Source organism: Barbus barbus, assembly GCF_936440315.1.
Source record: "Barbus barbus genome assembly, chromosome: 35".
Lineage (NCBI taxonomy): Eukaryota > Metazoa > Chordata > Actinopteri > Cypriniformes > Cyprinidae > Barbus > Barbus barbus.
This window is the reverse complement of record NC_136763.1, coordinates 9296909-9322789: the sequence shown is the minus strand read 5'-3', so window position 1 is coordinate 9322789 and position 25881 is coordinate 9296909. Positions and strand designations below refer to the sequence as shown.

The 25881-nt window shown below is 35.3% G+C and overlaps 1 pseudogene across 1 annotated transcript; it reads right to left on the bottom strand.

The window, feature by feature from the left end:
* Positions 1–515: 515 nt before the first annotated feature.
* LOC306854915 (sex comb on midleg-like protein 2) lies at positions 516–25331 on the bottom strand (annotated as a pseudogene). The gene is made up of 14 exons: positions 25310–25331; positions 25122–25193; positions 24945–25015; positions 24291–24525; positions 23451–23539; positions 22589–22832; positions 9663–9955; positions 8690–8801; positions 8367–8570; positions 6619–6793; positions 5933–6058; positions 4448–4688; positions 2142–2305; positions 516–2066 (listed from the first exon to the last, which is right to left on the bottom strand). The product of its transcript is annotated as a sex comb on midleg-like protein 2 (transcript).
* Between the last annotated feature and the right edge of the window lie 550 nt (positions 25332–25881).

The following is a 25881-nucleotide window of genomic DNA, read 5'->3' as shown; positions in this document are numbered from 1 at the left end:
CCCTTGGAGACTGTCCACAGCTCACCCTCCTTGTAGTGAACCACAGAAACAGATCTTATATAGCAAAAATGTATATTTCAAAAGGGACGGGTCACAAAACATGCATGGAGACACTCCTCCATTAAAAAAAATAGCATCCAGCATATTTTCTGCTCTGAAAATAGTCTAAATTTACCATATGCTATATGTAGTATTAGTTTTTGTGATATTGCAGATATTTTTTTTTATTTTTTGGCAAGGCAGCCAAGTTGTATTAATCTTTAGTCATAATATTGATTATTATAAATGAATATACATTCTGTTAGAATATACAAAAGTTAAATTAAGTTTGTTTTTTTTATTTTAAGTTTTTTCAGTAAAACTGAAATCTGTAGCTACCAATGCAAGGTAATAAAATGCAATGATATCATTCATTAATAACAGAAATATAATACTAATAAATTATATATATATATATTGTATGTATATGTTTATATATTCAAGCCCAAATGAAATGGTCAAGTTTTTTAAGCAAAGCATATTTAATGAGGTAATGCACCTGTCCACTGAAAATATGGTGAAAATGACAACTTCATAAATGCAATCATTTATTCAAATGGTAGAAAAAGTGTTCAAAAAAGTAAATACAAAATATTTAAACCTGAGTATAAGAGCAAAGTAAATACAGTGTATCTAAAAAGAGCTAAAAATTTATGTATATAAATGTGTACCATAACAAAAAGCTCCATCCCCCAAGTCACAAAATCTATTATCAATGATATAAACAGACACAATGCACTCAAAAAAGGCGATAGTTTCTACCTATTAAATAATAATAAAAAAAAAAATACACTGAAGGACAGAATACTGAACTAAATACACATTTGTATGATACACACATAAAAAGAACCACATACATAGCTGCGATTGCTGCATGCTCTGTACATCATTCAGCATGCGATAAACCGCTGAATTTCAGGACCATGTGACATTATGTCCACTTCATGGATGTCACCTGAAGTGCTGGTGTGGACATTAATATAGTCAGTTTTTTAAGGGAAAAGACAATATGACTGTTTTAACAAAATCTGAATAAATGTCCTGAGTAATTATCTCGAGTTAAACAGCAATAATAATGAAGTTTGATGAACAGTCAGAAGTAAAATTTTGTGCTTTTAAAATTGGTGCCTTTTATAGACCATAAAGCCATTTTTGGTTTAGATCACAAATTAAATATCACTTTTTTTTCTCTGTTACTTTATGAAACAGCAGAACATATTGAAAAATGATTGTGTAATCCCATTCATGTCACAGGAAAAAAAACTGAAAAAATAACATTTATTTAAATGCCAAATTGTGAAATTTGATTAACCGGCACCAAAACCCTTCACAGTCAGTCAATGTACAAAGTGTATTTCAAATACATCTTCATCAGACATAAAGTGTGAAATACAGTGGAAAGTGAACATTAGTCAAGCTGTCTGTGCATGTAGACAGCACCAGAAACAATACATAAACAACACAGTGAAATCCTTTGGGATTCAGCTTTCTCTACCATTGTCTGGAAACGCAGAGCATTGTATCACTGAGGTACTGAGGTCTGTAGCTGCAGTTTTACACTGAATTTTTTTTTTCCTATATGCAAGACAGTGAACATTCTTGTGCAGAATGGTTGTACACAATGTCCATCCAAATATAGGTAGTTTTGAAAAGTTAATCTGCTGATGTTAATTTTTGCATTTGTTTTTGCCACAAAAATGAAAATATTTGGCTAGTCAGTTTTTTTCCCCCCACCGTTTGAACCAGCAGGAATGAGTACAGCGGAAATAGGTCAACATGTTGGACCTTTGACCATCAATATCACGGGTAATAAATATCCATGCATCTTGAGTGAAGTCTGTGGATTGACTCTGAAATGTAGAGAACCTGCGCTTTCCTCTGTTGCCTTCTATTGGATCCAGCTACTATTTCGCCTGTTTGAGTCTCTCAATGTGATGACAAAGTTTAAGAGCAGGACCCAGTTTTAGCCCCATGTACTTCATGATCATGTCACTCCGTAAAAGCATCAAGGCCTTGCCATCAATCTCCTGTGGAAAAGCAAAACAATCAATCTATTATAAAATCTACTCTAGTATCTTGTTCTGAAATCCAGAAAATCTCACATGTTTCCTGAAGAGCTCTGCGTGTGGGCCCAGTGCTTGTGGATCAGCATCACGCACAAAATGCATCACTTCCTCTATACTCCAGGATGATGGACTTTTACTAGACGTTTTGGTTGGATCCTTCTCTGCTGCTTGATGATCAGGCCCAGTGGTTGAGCTAGCAGCTAGAAAATGAGCCAAATTAAGATTACAACTATTCGTAAGATATCAACAACACCACACTAACAGAAAAATAAAACAATGTAGTTATAGCTAATAAGTTTGGAAACTACAAAAAGCTTTTTATTTACACATTCAGATTAATTTATTATAATTTATGCCACTAGGGGGCACTGTAAAATATACGCATTACAATGCATTACAAAAAGGCTCTGTTCAAAGCAGCATTCGAACATTCTTATTTCTGCAATATCTAGTATGTATACGGTGCACACAGCATGTACATTTTTGTGTGTATGCATAGAATAACAGGATGATCAGGTCACTTTTTTTCACTCAAATGATTTTCAGTCAAAATTTTAATAAAAAAGGCAAAAAAGCTTTTCATTAGGATTTAACCCTTTAAGTCCTAAGCACCCCAAAAAATAACATTCATAATCATATTACTCAGCAACCACTAAATGGAATAACAAATTAGGTATCATTTTAAAGCTTACAATCTCATCTTAAATCATTTTGGTCAGCTCTTAACGAGTGCTGAGAAGTCCCCCTAACCCTGACTGTACCGCCGGCAGGACGCCCCCTAGCTGTGCAAAAATAAATAATCATATTTTCAAAACTACAGCCTTGATCAATGCAATATAGGTGTCATTTGAAAGCTTAGAGTCTGAACTTTACTATGCATGTAGCCAAATAGAACAGTCTGCACAGACCGATTGTTTCGAGTCTTAAGACCTCAATGTATCGCAACAAGCCGCAAGGTTTAATTTGGTTTTGTCTGTGTATGTTTTTTTTGACACTCAAAGCCGTGGGTCCCATTGACTGCCATTATCTGACTTACAGACTCCAACGGTTTGAGTTTAAAAGTCTTCGTTTGTGTTCTACTGAAGAAACAAAGTCACCTACATTTTGGATGCCCTCGGGGTAAGATACACATAAAATGTTTATTTTTGGGTGAACTAACCCTTTAAATATGCTTTTTTTTACTTGTAGGAGGCAGTATTCATTCCACACATTATTTAGAACATTTTCATTTTGTGCACAATATATGTACCACATATTGCAGAAAGAAAAAGAATAGTATGATAGCATCAAATACAGCCTACAAATGAAAGTAGTAGATGCTAGATGTCGAAACCCACAAAATGTTGTCAATTACATGTCATCACACAGTAATGAAGCATTATGCGCTTTATAGTCACAAAGTAATTAAATCTATGTTCATCCTTTTTTCTGCCCGCCTCAACTGGCGTATGTATTTTTTGGGAAACTGAACATGAGCTTTTCTGAATGGGAGTGCTGGTCTAGGATCAGTCCCTCCTGGACTCTGTCTCTCTAAAATGGAAAATAAAACTGAACCCCAAACATCACTCCAACTCTGAGATGGTATTTAAATATATATGGCCCCCTGAGCCGCTAACAGGCTTTAATCCATATCAAAGCCTATTGTGCCACTTGACATTTGATTAGAGAAAATACATCTGGTCCTCACACAAGCACTCTGTGCGGAACTGATATGGGTGTTTATCCCACGATAGAAATAGATCTCAGTCTCCGAAGAGCAGCGTTGATCGTGTAAGCCAAGCTGCTAGACCCAAAGCATTCTGAGGGAGGTGAACAATAAAACTGCTCTGCTTTCAGAGCTCAAACACAAGTGTAATGTCTACAAGCACAGACACTAAAAGCTCACTGACTTTCAATAAGATTCCATGAATGAGTAACTTTATTATTACTAAATCATTAAAAAAAAAAAACTCTATACTTCAGCTAATATGGTGACCACTTATTCAAAGTTTAAAAAACATTTCTAATGGCACATGAAATAATGATATACGGTTTAACATACAGCTGTCAAATAGATTAATCGCGATTAATCGCTTCCAAAATAAATACTTCATGACATTCCTGTAACACTGTACAATAAGGATTTCATTTCTCAACTTGATTAGTTAACATACAATATTTTTATATTTTGAATGACAGCTATTACAAAGTGTTAGCTATAAATCTGAGTGCTGATTTAAGTCTGGTCATCTACAAACAGGGGCGTCGTAACCGGGCAGAAAAGGGGGACAAGTAATTTTTATTATTAATAGTATGTTATTATTAATAGTGTGTGTGAAGGTGTCTAAACAAAGCGTTCTTACATAGCCTACCTTCCACTCGTCTGTGTGTGCGGGCAGGTCCCAGCTCTGAGTTGGAGGACAGTCTGCGGAGGGGTGGGGGGTGAGAGGGGTAGTGCGGGCTGCTTCCGGCCGGGGTGTGATACTCGGACGTGTTCCTTAGTGCGGGGGGGTCGGGGGGCAACAGAATTGGAGGCCGAGTCTATTGACTCTTCTGAGAACTGCTGGTCCGTGGTGGCACCATTTACAGCATGGGCGATGGTTTCTGTTACAAAGAAGCATGGAGTGAAATGTTTTAGTTCATATTTAAGGTATATAAACATACACGTACCATTTAAAAGTTTGCTAGCAACATGTAAGCAACATTTCCCCATCTAAACTTTCAAAACTTTTACATCTGCTTCAAACTTTCAGGCTAGGCTTTCTCAAGCCAACTTCAAACTTTGTTCTCAAACTTTGCTCAAATTGTTATCAATGTTGAAAACAGTTGTGCGGTTTAATATTTTTATGGATACCATTATCTATTCATCAAATAATCCTAATGAAAATGTATAGTTCAAGCAGTCTATGGTTCAAACTTTTATTTGAAATAGAAATCTTTTGGAACAATGTAAAAGTCTTGTCACTTTTGATAATTTTAATGCATAGCTTTGACAAGCATAAATTGTGCCTACATGATTTTCTTTACATCATAAAATGGATGAATATACTGTTTAAACAGCATCCCAGGATCCATCTAATGAAGCTGTGGCTACTTCTCACAGTTTTCAAAAAGCTAAAATAGAAGATAGTTGAACATTTTTGGTCACTACATTAGTCCTATACACCCATTTGAGTTATTTTATAGTTTTGCTGACTTTAAATTGTGTAAAATTATTTAAAAAGAAAAAAAGAATGTCTAGTTGTGTGTATAAACAAATACAGGTTTAAAGAGGGTTTTACTTACATGCTAGAAACTAAAATTTTATACACCTAGTATTCAACACAAACTCCCACTAAAATAAATGCAGGAGCGGATTCCTGTGTTCTCGATAAAACTAAATCTGATGTAACAACTGGTAACATGTCTCAGTTTATAATTGGTTTCCAATATACATGTGCAAACACTACAAATCATTTTTAACAATTTTTTCAATTTGTGAGCTTGATCTACGAAACATTTAATAAGAGCTAAACACACAACATCTACATCTGGAAATTATAACACCAGTATAAAAATAACCCAAATTGGCAGGTCATTCACAACCTAATAAAAATCAGACACTTAATTAGTTACAATGTAGACAATTTAATTAGGGGACTGTATGCAGTAAGAGTTTTATTATGTGCAGTTAATGAGAGAATGAACTGAGGCTTCTAACTCCACCTAAAGAAAACCCCGTCCTCCATTCACCTTCAGTGTGACCAATCAGAACAGGCTTGGATCTGCTGCAGTTATTGTGGCATCGCTATCATTCACTCTCAGACACGATCAAGCAAAAACAGTCAGAGCATCTGAACGGATCGTACCGTCAGAGGGCAGAGCTTCTGTTCTCTGTAGTTTTGGTGACAGGGCAGCGGTGTAAGCCGCTGACTCTCTGTTGAAACGTCTCGTACCTCGTGCTACAGACAAAGCTTCCGACGTCTCCTCTTTCACTGCAACAGAAGAAAAAAACAGATATAGATAACTTCTGGAAGACCATAGGATTTACTTCTGAAATCACACGAGTTCAATTATTATGACAATTTCAATTCGAACTAAAATACAACAAACATTCATTTTAAACTGCTGGTCATACATCAAGACCTACAGAACCCAGTTGAATCCACACAGCATCTAAACTTTAAAGGGGACTTGGATCTCTTTTTGGTCCATACTACTATTTTTAATGAATACAAGAGTTAAATTTACTATTGAATTTAGGTATTATAAGAACAACAACAACATTTGAATTATTACACATTTAATAGTATTTTTTTTTTTGCCACTTTACTATTTTAAGTATGCGGCTCTAACAACCCATAAATAACTTATATAATATTGGAGTATTTAATTATATTTTAAATTCCTGTAATTAAAAAAAAATTATTTAGTTGCATTTCTAATTTATTTAAACTTTTTTAAATTTTTCATCAAATTTTATTTTAATTATTGCAAATGTCTAATAGTTTTATTTCCCGTTAACAACAACACTGACAGAAACACGCATACATACCTGATTTACTCCTTTCATACGGCTTGTGTGTGTTAGTAGTTAGTGGACTGAACGGCTGGCTGCTGAACAGGTTATCACAATGCAGGTGGTGACAAAGTTTCTAGAAAGCGCAGAACGAACGATGCACTGGAGGCAGTGGGGAGCTTGACATAGTGGATTCCTCCTTCTGAGCGAACTGCATAAAAGCAAAATTAAACACATAAATAATTGTATTACTCCAAAATATCACATGGAATGCGTGTATAATTTAATATGCTTTTCATGAATATATGGCATTAAAAAAAACATAGTCCCAACCGTCGAAATACTTATATTGTGTGTGTGGGGGGGAGGGGGTTGGGTTGCCACTAAATGGGTGCCGATTAAGGAGCCATGGCGTCGCGGCAGATGGCCCCACAGTCCTAGCGTGGGCCCCACCCCTTGCACACACACAAATATAGACACACATATACACACTTCCCCTGGGGACATCCCAATCAAATGCTCCAAACCAGGTTACACACAGATGGCATCCCTTATTACTTGCAGTCTGATGACATCAGCTGTGCACACACACACGCTTCACTTTAAACATACACACACCCTTCTCTTTTCAGGTCAACCACACACCCATGCTCTCATTTCTCCCTTTATTGTAAAGCACACACATGCTGACAGCCTTAAAAAAAATACAACTACACTAATTCAAATGGAGCTCAAGTCTTACAGCAATATGCCATTCAGCTCTCAAAACACTTTAGATTATGGATCATTCTTCCTTCAGAAGCACTTTTGACTCCCTGACGTTTTGAAAAATGAACTTCAAACAATGCTTCATATTTGTCAAAACATGCATCCCATGGCCTTGATCAACCTTAAAGTAGATTTTAGTAATATAATATGTGTTATGAGGATTTTCTTTCTATATTGTGAGTGATAGTAATTGCATTTTCAAGTTTTCAGAGAATCCAAAAGTAAGTAACAAGTAAACTAGCAAAAAAAACTCTTAACTTAATCATATTTTGAATTGTTTTCTTCTTTTCTCTTACCTATATATACACAATCAAACCAAAATTTATTCAGACACCTTCAGCATTTTTCACATTATCACAGTTTATTTGCTACAGTTTAGAAAATGATAATAAAATATGACAAGAACTCATCTTTGATAATGCAATCCTTCTGTTAGACTGTCTCACAAATTAATTCGGTTTAATAGCTGTCAGCTGTTCAATTTAAATACACAGTTATATAATACCAATTTAGGTCAACCAATTACCAAGCAATGCATAATTTAGTTCAGTCTGGTGTAAAAAGTTTGCATTAGCAATAAAAAAAAAAAACACTTGGTCAGGTCAAAGTGTCTGAATAATTGTTTGTCCCAAATATTTTGTGTGTTTGTGTAAAGGTGTACAAATATAAAAATTATAATACAACAATAAATATTTCTAAAATTGTTTATTTTTATGATGTATATTGTTTACTTTTACTATTACTATTACTGAATTTAAATATATTTATACACACACATATATATATATATATAAGTATATGATAGAACTCCAAGATAGTAAAAGTAAAAAGAAAAAAAGCATATATATAAATATATATAAATTAATTTACATTGATAATATAATATAATATTGTTTCTTATTTGAAAGCATTCTTCATTCCTGGCAGAAATGTTCTCCTAATCAAAGAATCACTCTTAAATCAAACCCAGATCACAATCTAAAGTAGATCAAACTCTGAAGCAGGTCCAAACTAACCTCTGATGATTTCCCCGCCATCAGACTGAGACTGTAGGAAGCTGAACAGAGCTTTGGGCTGAAATGCACAGTCCACGCAGGCTTGGACTGCATGCTGAAGGACCGTGTTCACAGGACCTGGCCCAAAATGATCAGGCAGCTGCAATAACAGTTTACGGTCCAGGTGTGGCCCTGGGTCTCCATGTTTATTCACATACACACAAACTACAAGAGGAGGGAGTGGATCGTCAGGTGAAGCATACAACACTACAAAGCCATCAGAATATTGAGGAGTACATGGCCCATGTATAGAAGAAAATAAAGGCAGGAAGATAAAAGCCTACCTGTGGACACAACTCCTGATTCTCTTGTTGTCTGCAGACTAGACAGTCTCCCATCTGACACTGAGGACGACAACGTGGGGCTTGAAAGTGAATGAGGAACCTTTTGTTTCCTCTGTAAAAGGTAGAAGACAGAGAGAGAGAGAGATAAAACACCAATACTCACTCTCACAAAACAACCCCACTATTGTTTGGCCACCTTCTCAAAACTAAGGTAGAAAACTACAAATGCCTTATCTTGATTGCAACAGACTAACGAGGTGAATACAGCATGTTTAATGTACCATTCATGGAGAAGAATTATAATAGAAGTGTTAATGTTTAATACGAATAATTGCTCATGACACACAGCCCAAAATCAAACAAAAGCAGCATAATGATCAGTTGCCGAGGCAATCTCCCCCCCTCTTTATTTATTAATACCATAAAGAAAATCCCATTATGTTGGCTACCAATGACACCAAATTCAATTAAAAACATAAAAAATATAATTATACTTTCAGCTTTTATTTGAATTGTAATAATTTGTAATGTTCTTTTAAAAAAATATAAATATTTAGCTTTAATTTATTTTTCTTTTATTAATAGTAAAGGTAATTTTACTACTTCAAATACTTTTATTTCATTTAGTTCCAGAGGCAACATTTTCATTTAATATTTTTAATCATCCAATATTCATAGCGCGTAGAAATGTAGCACCGTTACCGGTGTCCCATGTTCGAGTCCCAGCTTGCGGACCATTCCAGATCCTGCCCCCCCCTCTCTCTAACTTTGTTTCCGGTCTAACTACTGTCCTATCAAATAAAGGCAAAAATTCCACAAAAATAAAATCTTAAAAAACAAAAACCAATAACAACACTGGTTAATGACGACATTTTTGGGTGAACTATCCTTTGAAGACTGTAACTGTAAATATCACAATGAATAAATTAAAACCTTTTAACTGATCCATTCAACCACAAAAATGCAGATGTACCTTGCTGCCGGGTTTGGGTCCTCTCTTTTTATATGGTTTGGGTGCGAGCGGTGAGTTCATGGGACTCTTGGCTGCACTGGTCTGCACTTGGCCATTTGGTGATGTGCCGGCTGCTGCTGCCTCGGCTGCTGCTTTTAGCATGGCGATGGTCTGGCTCTTGGGTCTCCTCCCTCGTACCCCCTTGCGCACTGGCAGAGGGGGCAGGGGGTGCGGCAGGCGGTACGGGGACTGCATGGAGCAGAAGGACTGACTGGACTGGCCCAGTGCTGAAGTAACGGTCTTTGAAAACTTGACTGAAGGCAGGGAAGAGAAAAAGATTCTTTAAGGTAATTTAACTGTAAAAAATATTATTATATAAATCACTTGATGACAAACAAAAGTTCCATAGTATTACTGCATGTATTATGGTAGTTCCATTGAAATTCTTTTGAGCATAATGTAAATATCAATGTATTTGCATATGCTATACTGTACTATGGTATATACAGTGGTGGCCAAAATTTAGCCATTAATTGTAATAATCCAGTGAGATTTTTGCCTGCCAACAGCCAGCACTCCACACAGAGTTCTGTTCTCATCATCATCCAAACAAAAATCTCACTGGATTATAACAATTGATGGCAAAATGAATGTTTGGAAATGTAAACTGATATGTCCTACTGGCACACTACAGCAAAAGATAGAAATAACCGACTTAAAACTATTTTTAGCTGGTGAAAATACTAGTGTTCTAATCATTTTGGCTACCACTGTACTAAGTGTAATTAAAGTACTAAGATTCCATTACTGCACCATAGATCCACCATTCTTTTTTCTTGTTTTAGAGGAGAAAGCATTTGAACACAGGTCTGGTTTCATACTATTAAATCAACTGGTGATTCATCACTAGCTGTTACTACTACAATGTATTAGAGCCTACAAGATGATTTTATTTAACCATTGTTTTACTGAATCTCATTGCCATATGTGCAATATCCACAAATTAAAGGGGTCATATGATGCGATTTCTTGTTTTCCTTTTCTTTAGTGTGTTATGTAGCTGTTTGTGCATGTATACGATCTGCAGAGTTACAAAGCTCAAAGTCTCCCACAAAAGGATTTATTCTATCTAAAAGAGAAGGCTGATCCAGACATGCCCCCATATGTCTACGTCACGATGTGGAAATATTTGCCCAAACGTTCACGCAAAGAAAGAAGGCAGTAGTGTTGATGCAGCCATGACAGGGAGACGCTTTTTTTCTATGTGAAAGCAAAAGCACTTTATTTGGGCTTTCGAAAGTAGATGCAATTGGTGACGTGACATGACATACGGCCAAGTATGGTGACCCATACTCAGAATTTGTGCTCTACATTTAACCCATCCAAAGTACACACACACACAGCAGTGAAGAACACACACACACCGTGAACACACACCCATTTATGCTGCGGCGCCCGGGGAGCAGTTGGGGGTTCGGTGCCTTGCTCAAAAGGTACTGTGGTATTGAAGGTAGACGGGGACGCTGTACATTCACTCCCCCCACCTACAATTCCTGCCAGCCTGAGACTTGAACTCGCAACCTTTGGATTACTAGTCTGACTCTCTAACCATTAGGCCACGACTTCCCCCATTAGGAATCATTGGTTAAGATTTGTTTACAACAGAACAGCACAACCCAAATGTTCGAATTTTTGCAACGCATTTAATGGACGACCATTTTGTGAACCTAGGAGAGTACAAGGCTGGCTGTGCACAAAGGTTGTTTCTAAAAAAAAAAAAGGGTCAATTCCGACTTTGCTATGACAATCTGTCGCTTCTGAATCAGCGACTGTAAGTATGTTTTGTTATTAGTTTAAATATTTGCTATTGACTGTTCAAATGCAGAGTCATGCGCAGTGTAGAGTAACGTGTTGTGTGCTAGTGGTGTTCGGCCAATCACAATGCACTGTGTCAGCTGTCCAATCAGAGCAGACTGTGCTTGTTGGAAGGAGGGACTTTGTAGAAAACGACACATTTGAGTGAGGCGGGCATAGAGGAACTACAATAATGTACAGTATTTGAAAAATAATGTGTTTTTTACATTAAAGCATGTCAACATATTCTGTTTAGGCATTTCACGATAATTAAATAACCGTCTAATCACGATTATTTGATCTAACTGCGGTTGTTTCAGACAACCGCGATTATTGTGCTTTTTATACGGCACAAGGGGGAGTCATACACCAAAAGAAACAGAAGAGCACCAGTTTGGTTTTCATGTGAGGGACAAAATTATATTTACATTGTTAAATTTAAGTTTACAGAAACTCATCTTCCTTCTGCTGCAGCTGTCAGTCATTCTCCACTCAGCATTCAAACAGCACGTCACGTTCAGTTATGACAGTCAGCACGGTAAAACTCTCTCTCCAAGATGATATATCCCCATTATAATACTTTATGTGTAGATAAAGGTCTGGGAATTCGCATAAAATGACTATATCTTGCTGGAGTTCATTGCTCTTTCATTTCTCTTCTCCGTGTTTGTACCGGTGTTCTGTCGATTTGTGCTACCCTGTCAGATTTTCCTACCTTCCATTAAAACAGTAGGTAGTACAATTCAACAACGAAAAATGCTACCTGATAAATTATGATTTATTAATGTCTACACCTATCACGCCCTAAACCTGCCCTTACAGTAGTGTATATATAGTAATTATGTGTTATATTCGCGGTTGTGGCTAGAAGGGATACAGCTACCGGAAACCAACAATAAAAACATTTTTCTACCTATTAGATTGTGTTTTATTAATGCCTACCCCAACCCTAAACCTACCCCTTACAGTAATGCAGATGCATTAAATATTGTTGTTCAGCGTGAGAAAAAGGACAAAATATTGATGTGCGCATGCACAGTAAGCCCCGGTAGGAAAATCTGACGGGTAGGATAAAATGTCAGGACACCGGGTGTGTCTCACTCGTCCTTAAAAGTGAAGCTGCAGGCTCTTTGATCGCCCCCTGGTAGCTGGCTGCAGTACAGGTCATAAACCCCGCCCTCTCCATGTAAACGAATGGGACTTCAGTCAAAATAAAAAATTAATTACACCTCCAATACAATTTTCCGAAATATGGTTTTGGTCATTTAAGGTAGTTGTTATCACGCTGATATATGTTCAATTGTTAGTTTTTGTGATAAGTTTGATTTTAGCTAGTAATTTGATGCTATAAAAACGGGCTGTGTCGTTATGGTTGATTGGGTCTGCGGGAGTTTGGGCACGAGTTTGATACTGCAGCTCCACCTCACGACACTACTGCGCAGACTCTGGCTCCAAACGAATCTCTACTGCGCAGACTCTGGCACCAAACTAATCTCTACTGCGCAGACTCTGCCACCAAACTAATCTCTACTGCGCAGACTCTGCCACCAAACTAATCTCTACTGTGCAGACTCGGGCACCAAACGAATCTCTACTGCGCAGACTCTGCCACCAAACGAATCTCTACTGCGCAGACTCGGGCACCAAACTAATCTCTACTGCGCAGACTCTGGCTCCAAACGAATCTCTACTGCGCAGACTCTGGCTCCAAACGAATCTCTACTGCGCAGACTCGGGCACCAAACTAATCTCTACTGCGCAGACTCGGGCACCAAACTAATCTCTACTGCGCAGACTCTGGCTCCAAACGAATCTCTACTGCGCAGACTCTGGCTCCAAACGAATCTCTACTGCGCAGACTCGGGCACCAAACTAATCTCTACTGCGCAGACTCGGGCACCAAACTAATCTCTACTGCGCAGACTCGGGCACCAAACTAATCTCTACTGCGCAGACTCGGGCACCAAACGAATAGATAACAGAATAAACTTGTCTAAATTGTATAATGTGCACCAAATAATTTTTTTCAAGATATAGTTTTTGCTGCTAAATTACACAGGCAGCTAGTTTAATTTCATAGCTTATAAATTTTTATTCAAATGTAGTTTTTCTCTGTAGTGAGGAAGTGAGTATTTAGTGAATTGTGTTTAACAAAGGGTTTAAAACAGAGTGACTATTAGTTCCACAAACACAGTATTGATATTTTGTAGTGGTGTAGAAAAGAATTAGCGCCGGTGTTGGATCTGTATTGGCCGATTCTTCGAATTTGGAGTACTCTATATAATCTTACACTGCAAAATAATAACTAAAGAAAGATTAAACGATAACATCATAATTAGTTACTGAACCCTTAAATTAATTACAATTATATAATGAAAGCCATAAAAAACAGACAATTATTCGTGATAATTGGCATAATTGCCAAAGTCCTAAAACAAACAATTAAATCGCAATAACCGTGACTATTTTTAGACAATTAATCGTCTGCCAAATTTCATAATCATGACAGCCCTAATTCTGTTACACCAAACACACAAAATAATGGTCTTTAAAAAAGCATCATATGACCCCTTTAAATTAGATGATTTATACTGACAATAAACATGAAATGATTAAATGTTACTGCATTAATTTCACCTATCTGGGTCTTACAAAACACCATCTCACTGGCTATCACACAAACCCCCACCGCTCAACACAAACAAATAGCCATTCATAATTAAATAACTAACAATAATAACAAAAAACAATTATACACTTGCAAAAAAAAAAAAAAAAAAAAAAAAAAAAGGAAAAACGTGTGACTTGTATACATTGTAAAAGAATAATAATAATAAAAAGACACTTTTTCAGTTTGGATCAAATTGATCCTTATGCTGAGTGGATGGAGTGAATTAAGCAGAGTCGAGCCACAAACTTTGATATTTTACCCTTTGAATTTGACCACTCAAAGACTCTTCATACTGCCGAATTCTCTTCCTCAGAGGCCATTTTAGGTTTTGCATATTAGAAGCATCACATTACAGCCCTGAAAGCGGCTGTTTAAAAATGGGCAGCGCAAAAATTGAGTTATCTAGGGATCCTCTTCAAGACAGAGTGAGGCGAGACTGTTTCAGCTGGCCATTGTGCCCCACAGGAGGCATGTACTTTTCAGCACCCTATTGTTTTGCATGCCTCCCCCCAATGGCTCTCTGGTCAAAGGCTTCTTTTCTGGGGCCAACAGGTAATCCTCATTAGTAAGAAAGACTTTCCCCACTTAGATGAGTGTGTTATCAAGCTGTGGAACAAGATGTGATGGGTATATAAGAGCTACGAAGTGTTCGCAGCTAGAAGTGCAGCGCCGCAGTTTATTTCAAAATAATTTTATGCACAGAACGACAAACAATTTCCTATGAATATTACTGAGCTGGTAAGTTAATGTATTATTCATTTTGTTGCTGGTTCAAAATGCAGTGCCTGCTTTATGGTCTCATTTGAAAAAGCACCTTATGGTTTTCATTTGAAGCGGCTCACATCATTAGAGCACTTTATATTTTTCTTTAAAAGCATTTTCAGGTAATGCATGCATGTAAAAAAAAAAAAAAATGTGTGATTTGCCAAGCAGATGTACAAGAAACAGCTCTGCAAAAAAAATTTAAATAAAGAAATAAATAGACAATAGACAGTGCTTTGAGTCATGAGGTCATTGTAAATTCATCAAATGCATCCATGCGAGTTTGCTAATAAAAAAAATTCTCCAATATGCACACCCTGCCTTGCAAACCAAATATTTTTAATATTCCATCAATGAAGGTGTAAAATAGTCTATGCTTTTTTGAATATCAAACAACAATGATGTGAAATCTCCAATGCACATACACCTCCTTCAGACCAATGGCACCAAATTCTCCTATCATTTCCTCTGTATAGGCCATCTCTAAGATCAGATAAACTTATCATATTGCAGGGCGGCTGACGGGTGGTCAGCAGAAGTCGGCTTTGCTAAGTACATCTGGGAGCTTTCACAGAGTCCACCTACGTGCAGCTGCTCTCCTGGCCTCGAGAGGGGAACGGCAAGAGAAATGAGGCTTGACACGCATACGTTTAATGAAGAGAGGAGAAAGAGCGTGCAAGGAATGGACAAGTGCTTTCTTTCATTTAAGAGTGGCCGATTCTCATTCAAATATCTAATAATGAATATAAGCAGGCACATTGGGAATCAAGCACACATATGCATGCAAAACAGAAGCAAAGATTTTCAGAAGCTCTGTCACGGACAATGTACAAGCAAACTTTATCCACCCTAATCGCTCCGCGTGTAAGGTGAAGCGTATTTCTAAGCAGTTTCTCACTGGCTCAATCCAGTGACCCAGTGACCCCCAGATTGACTCCCAGTGCACAGCCACACACCCTTCAACTCAGTGCAGGACCTGAGGGGCGTCTGGTCACGAGAGAGGTTGCGGCCGATGTGCAACGAAGGTGTCCGGGCAAAACCAGTTTAATTACTTAATCTCTTCCATAATATTTACATTTCACCCCACACCAGACCCAAACGCCAGGGCAATCCGTCTACGGCTGACTGCAGCTTCAACTCAGCAGGAACTAGAACCACATGTTGTGGGGGAGTAACGTCGAAAACAAGTGTGTGTGTGTGTGTCTGTGTCCATGCATGTGCGTGTGTGTGGTAAAAGGGGATATAGGGTTCCCTGAGCCCTAGGCAATTTAATGAAACAATGCAATCTGTTAAAGAGACGAAGTCAAAACAGCTACAGCGGTTCAACAAAAGATTTTAATATTTTCATGGCTTCTGTACAAAAAGATTAATATGAGCTTTTACTTTAATTTCCATCTGAATGGAAAAATAGTTAAAGCTTGAAATCAGTTACTTAATTACTCTACCTGATGCATATTTATTTTCTTGCTAAAACAAACTTCGGAAGTGAATTCAGCATAGTACTTTTTTCCTTTTTGTTTTTTTTTAATTTACAATACATAACTTTATGACTGACAATATATATATAAAAAAACCCACTAATGTACTTTTTTTAAGGACTCTTTTTGTGGCAAGCTATGTTTACAATTAATACTATATATTTTTATGTTACTAGTATTATATTTTCGAGTACTTGTAAACGTGACTAGTATCTTAATATGCAGTGAATAAGTATTAGTAACAGTTGAATAGATGCTTAGTACTAACAGTTATTCCCTTGCTGGTATAGTGAAAATAACTCCATTACTATAAAACATTTCCATTTATTTCTGTTGAATTCAATGGCGATCTGTGATATTAACTGAATAGTGTATATTCCAGTTGTTGCTGGTAGCAATTCAATAATATTTAACTGAACCATGTATTAGTCATTCTGACTAGTCACTGCATACTAAAAAAAGTAGTGCAAGTACTGCATTATAGCATGCAAAGAATAAATATTAATGACTATTAAATAAATACTAATTGCTGTTGGAATAAGTGCTAGTATCTAATGAACAATTACTAGTGAAATTTAAAAAAAAGACACTAGTCACTATTTTATTACTTCTTTAAAAAACAACTAGTAACAAACATAGATACTACTTGATTTAAAAGAATACATATTAAAACGGCTTGCCACAGTCTTTCAGCTCAATGAATGATTTTCACAAATAGAGACATAAAAGTGGAGTGTTAGTGCACTACAACACGAAGCAAATAAAAACAACAGGAATTAACTGTTTGCACACACACGCACACAAAATAAAAACTAAAATTAAACTCATGTGACCTCAATGCACAAGCCACTAAAACAAAGCAACAGCCAGCAGAGACAAAAGCCTCGGAAATACACCAGAGGAACTCACCAAAACGCCAACTTTCAACTATATGCTCGTTATGCACTAACGAATCCGGTGTAAATCGGTGGAGAATGACTGTTTTTAAAGCAACAGAACAACCGGAGCTCGCGTTCACTTTCGCGCCCGGTTTGAACAGCAGCGGTAGCGGCAGAAGCGCATGACAAAGCCCGTGCCGGTGGAGCCCTGATCGGGCAATATCTGATTAATCTGGAGGCGGGGACGAGCCGGAGAGGAGGAGGCGGGGGAGCAGGAGCAGGAGGGAGATTGGGGGTCGTATTCATGTTATCAGCCAGACTGACAGTCCTTAATAAGGCGCTGAATATATAAATGTGATCAATATTAAAATACAATAAAATCTTTTATTACAGAATAATTTATTTGTATCCTATAGAAAAATTTAAGATGCAGTTTTTTTTTTATTTAGTCTACATGTGATGTAACATTCACATATAATAATTATATGTGACCCTGGACCACAAAACCAGTCATAAGGTTTCCGATACATCTTCTGAAAACTGAATAAATAAGCTTTCCATTGATGCATGGTTTGTTAGGTCGAGATACAACTGCAAAAAAAATCTAAATATTGAGAAAATTGCTTTTAAAGTTGTCCAAATTAAGTTCTTGGCACTGCACATAACTAATCAAAAATGAAATTTTGATATATTTACGGTAGGAAATTTACAAAATATCATCATGGAACATTATCTTTACTTAATATCTTAATGATTTTTGGCATAAAATTAATTTTGACCCATACAGTGTATTGCAATTGCTTCAAATGTGCAACTTACGATTGGTTTTGTGGTCCAGGGTCACATATATAAATAATAATTATAATATAACTAACTTATAAATTATAAATTGTTAGTATTATTTAGATTTAGTCTACATTTTAATGCATCATTCATAAATAATACTAACAATAAAGTAATTATTATTTATGAATAATAACAACATTCATTAATAATAATAATGAATGTTAGATTAAAATGTAGACTTTACGTTAAAAATCTAAATATTACAAATAAATAATTATTATTATTATGCATAATAATAAATAATTTATTTTTAAAAAAATTGCAAAATGGAGTGTTTTATTAGTAACTGAAAAACTTTCACATTTTACAAAATCCAAACCTATAATCATCAGTCTCTTGCCATTTCAAATCTCCTCCCAGGCTTTTAGGGCTGAAGGGGGTAAAAGGTTAATGGAGATCAGATTCAGAGCGCCCGGTTTGAAGTAAACGAGTACAGAGAGGCATGAACAACGCTCCTGCTGGAGGTATTTATGTGCTTTCTTACACACCCGGCGGGTATATTTTCGTACCCATTCAGAATTCCCTGCTAAAACCAAACAAACCCTACTCAAGTCTTTGATCTTTGCTGTGAAATTATGCACATGTATAGCAAAGATTATTACAAATACACAAACAGGCTACAGCCAAATTGGATTTGTTTGCTTTGTCTCACACACTTGTGACCATGGACCACAAAAGCAGTCTTAAGTCGCTGGGGTATATTTGTAGCAATAGCCAAAAATACATAGTATGGGTGAAAATTATTGATTTTTCTTTTATGCCAAAAATCATTAGGATATTAAGTAAAGATCATGTTCCATGAAAATATTTAGTAAATTTCTTACCGTAAATATATCAAAACTTCCTTTTTGATTAGTAATATGCATTGCCAAGAACTTCATTTGCACAACTTTAAAGGCGATTTGCTCAATATTTGGATTTTTTTGCACCCTCAGATTCCAGATTTTCAAATAGTTGCATCTCTGCCAAACATTCTTTCAGATGATGTAGAAATCTCAATTTCGAAAAATTGACACTTAAGACTGGTTTTGTGGTCCAGGGTCATATTTATTCTAAATGCCTTAAGAAACCTAAGTGTGTGAGATGTGTGAAAGCACAAACACTTATCAAGAAAATGTTCCTGTTTTCTCACTTTAGGTGTGAGAACAAGAGCAGAGGTGAACGAATAACTAATAAGCATAGCCTACCTAGAGCTAATAAACAGCTCTAAAAATAACTAAATGAGGCATGAAGAAGATCATTTAGGCAAAGCATATTATGGATTGCTGTTTTAGACTTAAACAAAAGCATTTTATGATTATCATTAACAAACATAATGAAATTAAATTAATTATTCAATCCAAAGAAAATCATAAAATGCCTATCAAAAAATAAAAACAAAAATTAAAGCAATATTGTATCAAATTCTCATCTGAGATGGGAAGGGAAAAAAAGATTTGTGACAGACAATTTTGCTTTAACTCTCTCTGAAATGCTGTTACAAATGTGCTTTTATACAGAATAACTAGAGGCTGAATCTTAAAGCTCTTTCTTAATAGCACATGAGAAACATAAATTAAATGATTTATCAATGATCTGAATAAAAACAAACTCTCAGATGAAATTCTAACACAAACCAACACAACTCCAGATTACAGGAAATCTAAACACTTTTCTTGTTAGGAGAAACCATTTTAATTAAAAAGAAAAAAATGTAATTTATCTGTAATCAACTGAAGATCTGAACCACATGTTCATCCTTTGTCCTGTGTCCACAGCTTGCCCTTCCATTGTCCTAAGCACTCATTACTGTTGTTCTTTGCTACATTATTAATACATGTGCACAATGTGCTCTGTGCCAGCTAGAAAAAATGAAGACATCCTTCAAACACCCACAGGGACATTTTTCCATCGCTCATTTGAAAGGTGGTACTCACTAAGGATCAGTTAAAACTACTATGCAAGGCAAATGAAGTCCAATCACACACAGAGGAAAGGATAAATGCACAGTTCCTGCTCTCATGCCTCCATTCAAAGCTCACTAAAATACCATCAGAATTTATTTGAACCATTTGTATTTCATGTTTATACATTTAATGTGCCTATGGCCTTACTAAATTTAGTACTTAAATGAACTGCTTTAAGTGTTGAAAACAAGCATATATGACTGTTCTATTTATTCAAAGGAATAATATCTACCATTTTTAGTGTAAAAATCAATTCAGAATATTTGGTGCCGTCAAAGATTAGTAATTTGAGTCTATTGTTGAATAAAGCTCTTCTAAACAATACAGCCTATAAACTAGTGTTGTGTCATGGATTGATCCAAGTGTTTTCACTAAAACTGGGGCAGTGAATTCATGAGATCAGTCTGTAAATAATTTACAATGATTCCAAATGAGAAGCCAACTCTAATGGTCAGGAGAAAATTGAATCCTTTTTGTGTCCTAAATTCTAAATATCAAATACATAATTATTTAATTTTGGCCCCTTCTTTATTTCCACTGATATCTTCATGGAGAAATATTCCAAAATACCTTTCAAACAAACAAATAGAGCAATTAATTGCTAATATGTACTCAGACGCTTCATACTTGAAGGCCCTGGTGTCTGACTAGGATAAATGGTAAACATCTCCCAACAATATCCTTTCTGTCTGGTCGTGTCCGCTCTGGAAAAAGCAGGAAGAGAGCAGTAAACATGCCTTGAAAGTATTCAGAGGAGGAAGAACTGATAGGATACACATAACTGCATCATCCATCAAGAAATCAGTTTTCATTCACTTCACATTAATTATTCTGCCAGAGCCACGCAAGCTGCTGAAGCACGGGTTAAACATTTGAACAGCACCAACAGACAGCGATAAACCATCACATCCTAGATTTACAGGCACATTGGGAAATGATATGTGTAGTCCTGCAAAGTAAACGTTGCTGCCAAGTAGAAATTATAGGTGTCTGCAGTGTGTCTACTTGTTGCTCACACTTAGAAAAAAAAGAGAGAGATACTAATTTAAAATAAATTGAGTATAGATGATTTAGGAATTAACTATACAAGCATTCTCGATTAATTAGGTCATTATGAATAAAATAAAAACACTCCTTAAATTTTACTTAAATTAAACGAATAAACTGAAAAAAATATATAATTAAAATCTATTGGTAAACCAATGTAACAAAAATTGGGGGGGAAAATTGCATGCACAATAAGGACATTTTACAATGGCATTTTGAACTGAACAAAGAAACAATAAAAATGCAAAAGGAAGTGTCAATCAAAGCCACATTCCATAATATGAAGAGCAATACGCTTCTTTTATGTAGCAGAGACAACAGCAATGTCAGTATTTATGAAGGGAAAAGTTAAGACATGATTATATGTGTTAAACCAATTTTACATTTTTAATATATTCTAGAACTTTAAAATTCATAAAAAAAATCTATTGCATATCTTATGTTCTAATATGTTTGACATCAATGGTCTTATATGAAAATAATTGTAAGTAACACTAACAGTCTTTATACAAAATATTAACTTAAAACAAAGTTAATATTTAAAAACTAATTAAATCATAAAATTCAATGATTTTACCTTGGAAAACATGTTCTCAGATTTTAAAATCATGGATATTATAAATAAAAGACCTGATTTCATTTACATTATTCATTTAGCAGACACTTTTAAAAAGCAGAGAACATATTACTGTAGAGAACGCTAGTTTAGAGAGTCAACCCTTGCTGGAAAAAAAACAAACAATAGACCAAACACAGATATTTAATGGTTTCCACTATACTAATGCCATTACAAATATTACAAACCAACTTTTAACCATTAAAACCATTAAAAACTGGTTTTCTGTAGTGTGTTTTGTGATATATTCTATTAAGATTTATTGGTTTTAACAAGCCACCAATAGAAGGAGACCAAGTACCAGTAGAGACCCAAAGGGTCCATTAAAGTTTCCATAAAAACCAATACAAATCCCATTATAACTAGTAAAACCATTGCTAATGTTGTGATGGTGTTTATTGTTTGTTTTTTTCGGCAGGATTTTTATATATATATATATATATATATATATATATATATATATATATATATATATATATATATATATATATAAATAAAAAGAAAAGTCTAAAAGAATAGAAAAAGAATAGAGAACGCTAGTGTAGCGAGTCAATTATTTTTAATAAATAAAAAGGAAAGTCGAAAAGAATAGAAAAAAGAATAGAGAAAGCTAGTAAGCAAGAAACTGAATCGTGGCAATTGGACCAGTCAAAGTCACTATTTACTTGGAGTTGAAGACACTAAATATTTGAGCACAGATTTAATTAAAGTTGATGTATGCTCATTATTGGGAAAAAAAAGAGAATAAATGTCTCTCTCTCTCTCTCTCTCTCTCTATCAGGTCACCTCTTAACTGTTCCCAAACAAACTAAACTGTAGTGCTCTCTAGTGGTCAGAGACTGTACTCACAGCAGTTGCCGGGAGGTTGCAGACTGTGGATGGTCAGTTGACACCAGCCCACGGGGAAGATGTCCCTGGAGTCATACTGACACCAGTAATCGAACGCTCCTTTCCAGCCATCAAACATGATGAATATCTTGTCCCCTCTCACCTCTCCGATGGTAGCGGGACAGATGAGGTAGGGATTCTTTCGGTCCACCGCTTCCAGTTTCATACCAGGTTTAAAGAAGTTCTGAGTAGGTTTGGGCGGCTCCTGAGGCATTCACAGGGAACAAACCATCCATATACAAATTAAATTTTTTAAATATGGTATATATATATATATATATATAACACATTAATTTATATTCCTCAAAACAACAGAACGATATATTTTCTCTTTTTTTAATATGCTGTTAACACTACCGGTCAAAAGTTTGGAATATTTTAAATGTTTTTGAAAGCATTAAATTGATCAAAAGTGACAGTAAAGAAAATATAATGTTTAAAAGATTTCTGTTTTAAATACATGCTGTTCATTGAATGTTCCATTCAATTAAAAAAAAAGTATAATAATACAAATAAATTAATAAAAATTAACTTTAATTTAATTAATTTAATTATTTAAAATTAATTATATATATATATATATATATATATATATATATATATATATATATATATATATATATAATTTTATTTATTCATTTTATTATTCCAAAGTTTTGACTGGTAATGTATGCTAAAATTAAAAAATTTGAAGAAAAAAAATGTTGTAATAATGTCTGAATTTATGTTGTGCAACAAAACCACCACTTTCCATTTATTTCATAGCTTTATTCATGGATCTATGAAAAACCTGTTAACATGCTTTGCAAATTGAAGCAATTACCTTTTTAAAGGCTGAAGCTGGAGCCATCTCTGCCCCACTTAATGTTTTCAATAAGAACATGGGCCATGAAGAGGCATTCATCCTGAACCCTAATGATGGGAAATAAATACAGTTGAAGTCAAAAGTTTACATACCCCTTGCAGAATGTGCAAAAGTTATTTATTTGACCAAAATAAGAGGGATCAAACAAAATGCATGTTATTGTTTACTTAATACTAACATATTTCACCTAAAAGGTGTTTACATATAGTCCCACAAGAGAAAATAATAGTTGAATTTAAAAAAATTATCCCGTTCAAAAGTTTGCATACACTTGATTCTTAATACTGTGTTGTTACCTGAATTATCCACGTCTGTATTTTTATTTTTTTTGTTTAGTGATAGTTGTTCATGAGTCCCTTGTTTGTCCTGAACAGTTACCCTGCCTGCTGTTCTTCAGAAAAATCCTTCAGATCCCACAAATTCTTTTGGTTGTCCTCTTATTTTGGTAAAATAATTAACATTTTGCAGATTCTGCAAGGTGTATGTAAACTTTTGACTTCAACTCTATTCAACAGCAAATGTTTAATGAACAAAAAGAAAAAAGGTATATTGCTATAAATACGTACAGCCAAGGGGGGGAAATCACTTTAAAATCCTTATTATGCTGCATTTTGGGAAAACAAATGCTAGATGCTATTCTAACAATGATACAACTATCCACAAGAACATTCTGTGGGATCTTTGCAAATCACTTTAACATGAAAAAAAAAAAAAAAAGATCTCAAAAACTTATTTAGACCTTTAGTTTGAATCCTTCTTTGAAGTTTATTTTATTAATTTTGTGAAAAACTACTTTACCCAGTGGTGGCTGTAACATGTCCCCGCTCTTCTCACACGTGCCGATAGGCTGAATGTCAGAGGAGTCAACCAGTCGCCAGAAATCATTGGTGCTGTCACTGCCATCCAGTCTGAGCCGCAGACGCACACCCATTAATCCCATCACTGTGGTGATGCACATCGAGGTGGAATTCCTCGGGTCACAAGCCTCCACTTTCATTCCCACTTTAAAATCATTACTGGGAGGGACTCTGGACTAGAGAGAGAGACAGAAAAAACATCAAATAGTGTGAAGATTATAGCAATAATGGCATAGGTTGGAAAACTTAAGTCTACAATCTACAATTTCAATTCATGAGAGTAATTTAAATTAGGAAAGCCAAAAAAAATTATATTTACACATTATTTTGGGGTCTGTGGAGTCAGTCAGTGTCACATGATCATTTAAATAGGCTGATTTTTGCTCAAGAAAAATGGGTTATTATCATCGTTTGTAACAATGTAAATTTGTTACTGTTACTTTTGACTGTTACTGTTAATCTCCAGACTTTTTAATCTCAGAAGGAGTTAAAGAATAACAAATATATTGGTTAAAACAAATTAAGCACCAACCATGGATGAGCCTTTATTTGGGCAGAAAGGCAGCAGCGTCATTAATAGACTGAAGAGCTCTACCTGTCTGAAACAGCTGGGGGAAGCAGGACAGGATGAAGTCTCTCTCAAGTACATTTCCCAGCTGAACGGCTCTGAGGAATGAGCAGGGGAGTGAAATGTTCATCAGGAAGAATGAGATAAATACACAGTATACATATTTGTTCCTTTACTGGTTAATAAAGAAAGAGAAGGCAGTACCGATGAGCTTTTGGGAAGGATGTGAATCCTCATTATTCCTCCCTGATTTCTCCTTATTACAGTATTTTTTGTCTGCAATTAAAAATGTCAAAACAGTTCTGAGAATAATAACAAGTAAGTTACTTAATTATGAAAAAGGATTAACAAAAAAATTAAATTTTTTTTAAAAGTCAAAGTAGCACTTTGACCTTTCTGGTGGGTTTTGCCCATGGTGACCTGGAGCGCCACATGAAGTGGACAGAAACTGGACAGCCAGCACAAACCTTAAACAGCCAACTGAAAGAAAGAAAGAAAGAAAGAAAGAAAGAAAGAAAGAAAGAAAGAAAGAAAGAAAGAAAGAAAGAAAGAAATTTTTTATCAATACAAATAACATTCGATTTTATTTTTCCTAATTTTTTTTTATTTATTTTTCATCACAAAACCATCCATACTGTAAGTTTGAGGTTAGTAAGATTTCTATTGTATTTTTATTTTTTTTTTTTGGGGGGGGGGGGTAATTTATTTAGCATGGACTCATTAAATTGATTTAAAAAAAATAGCAGTAAGACATTTATAATGTTACAAAAAAGTGTCAGTTTTCAACATTGATAATAATAATAAATGTTTCTTCAGCACCAAATCAGCGTATTAGAATGATTTCTGAAGAAGACACTGAAGACTGGAGAAAATTCAGCTTTACCATTACAGGTATACATTACATTTTGAAATATACTCAAATTTAAAACAATTATTTTAAGTTTATAACGTTTAAAAATATAAC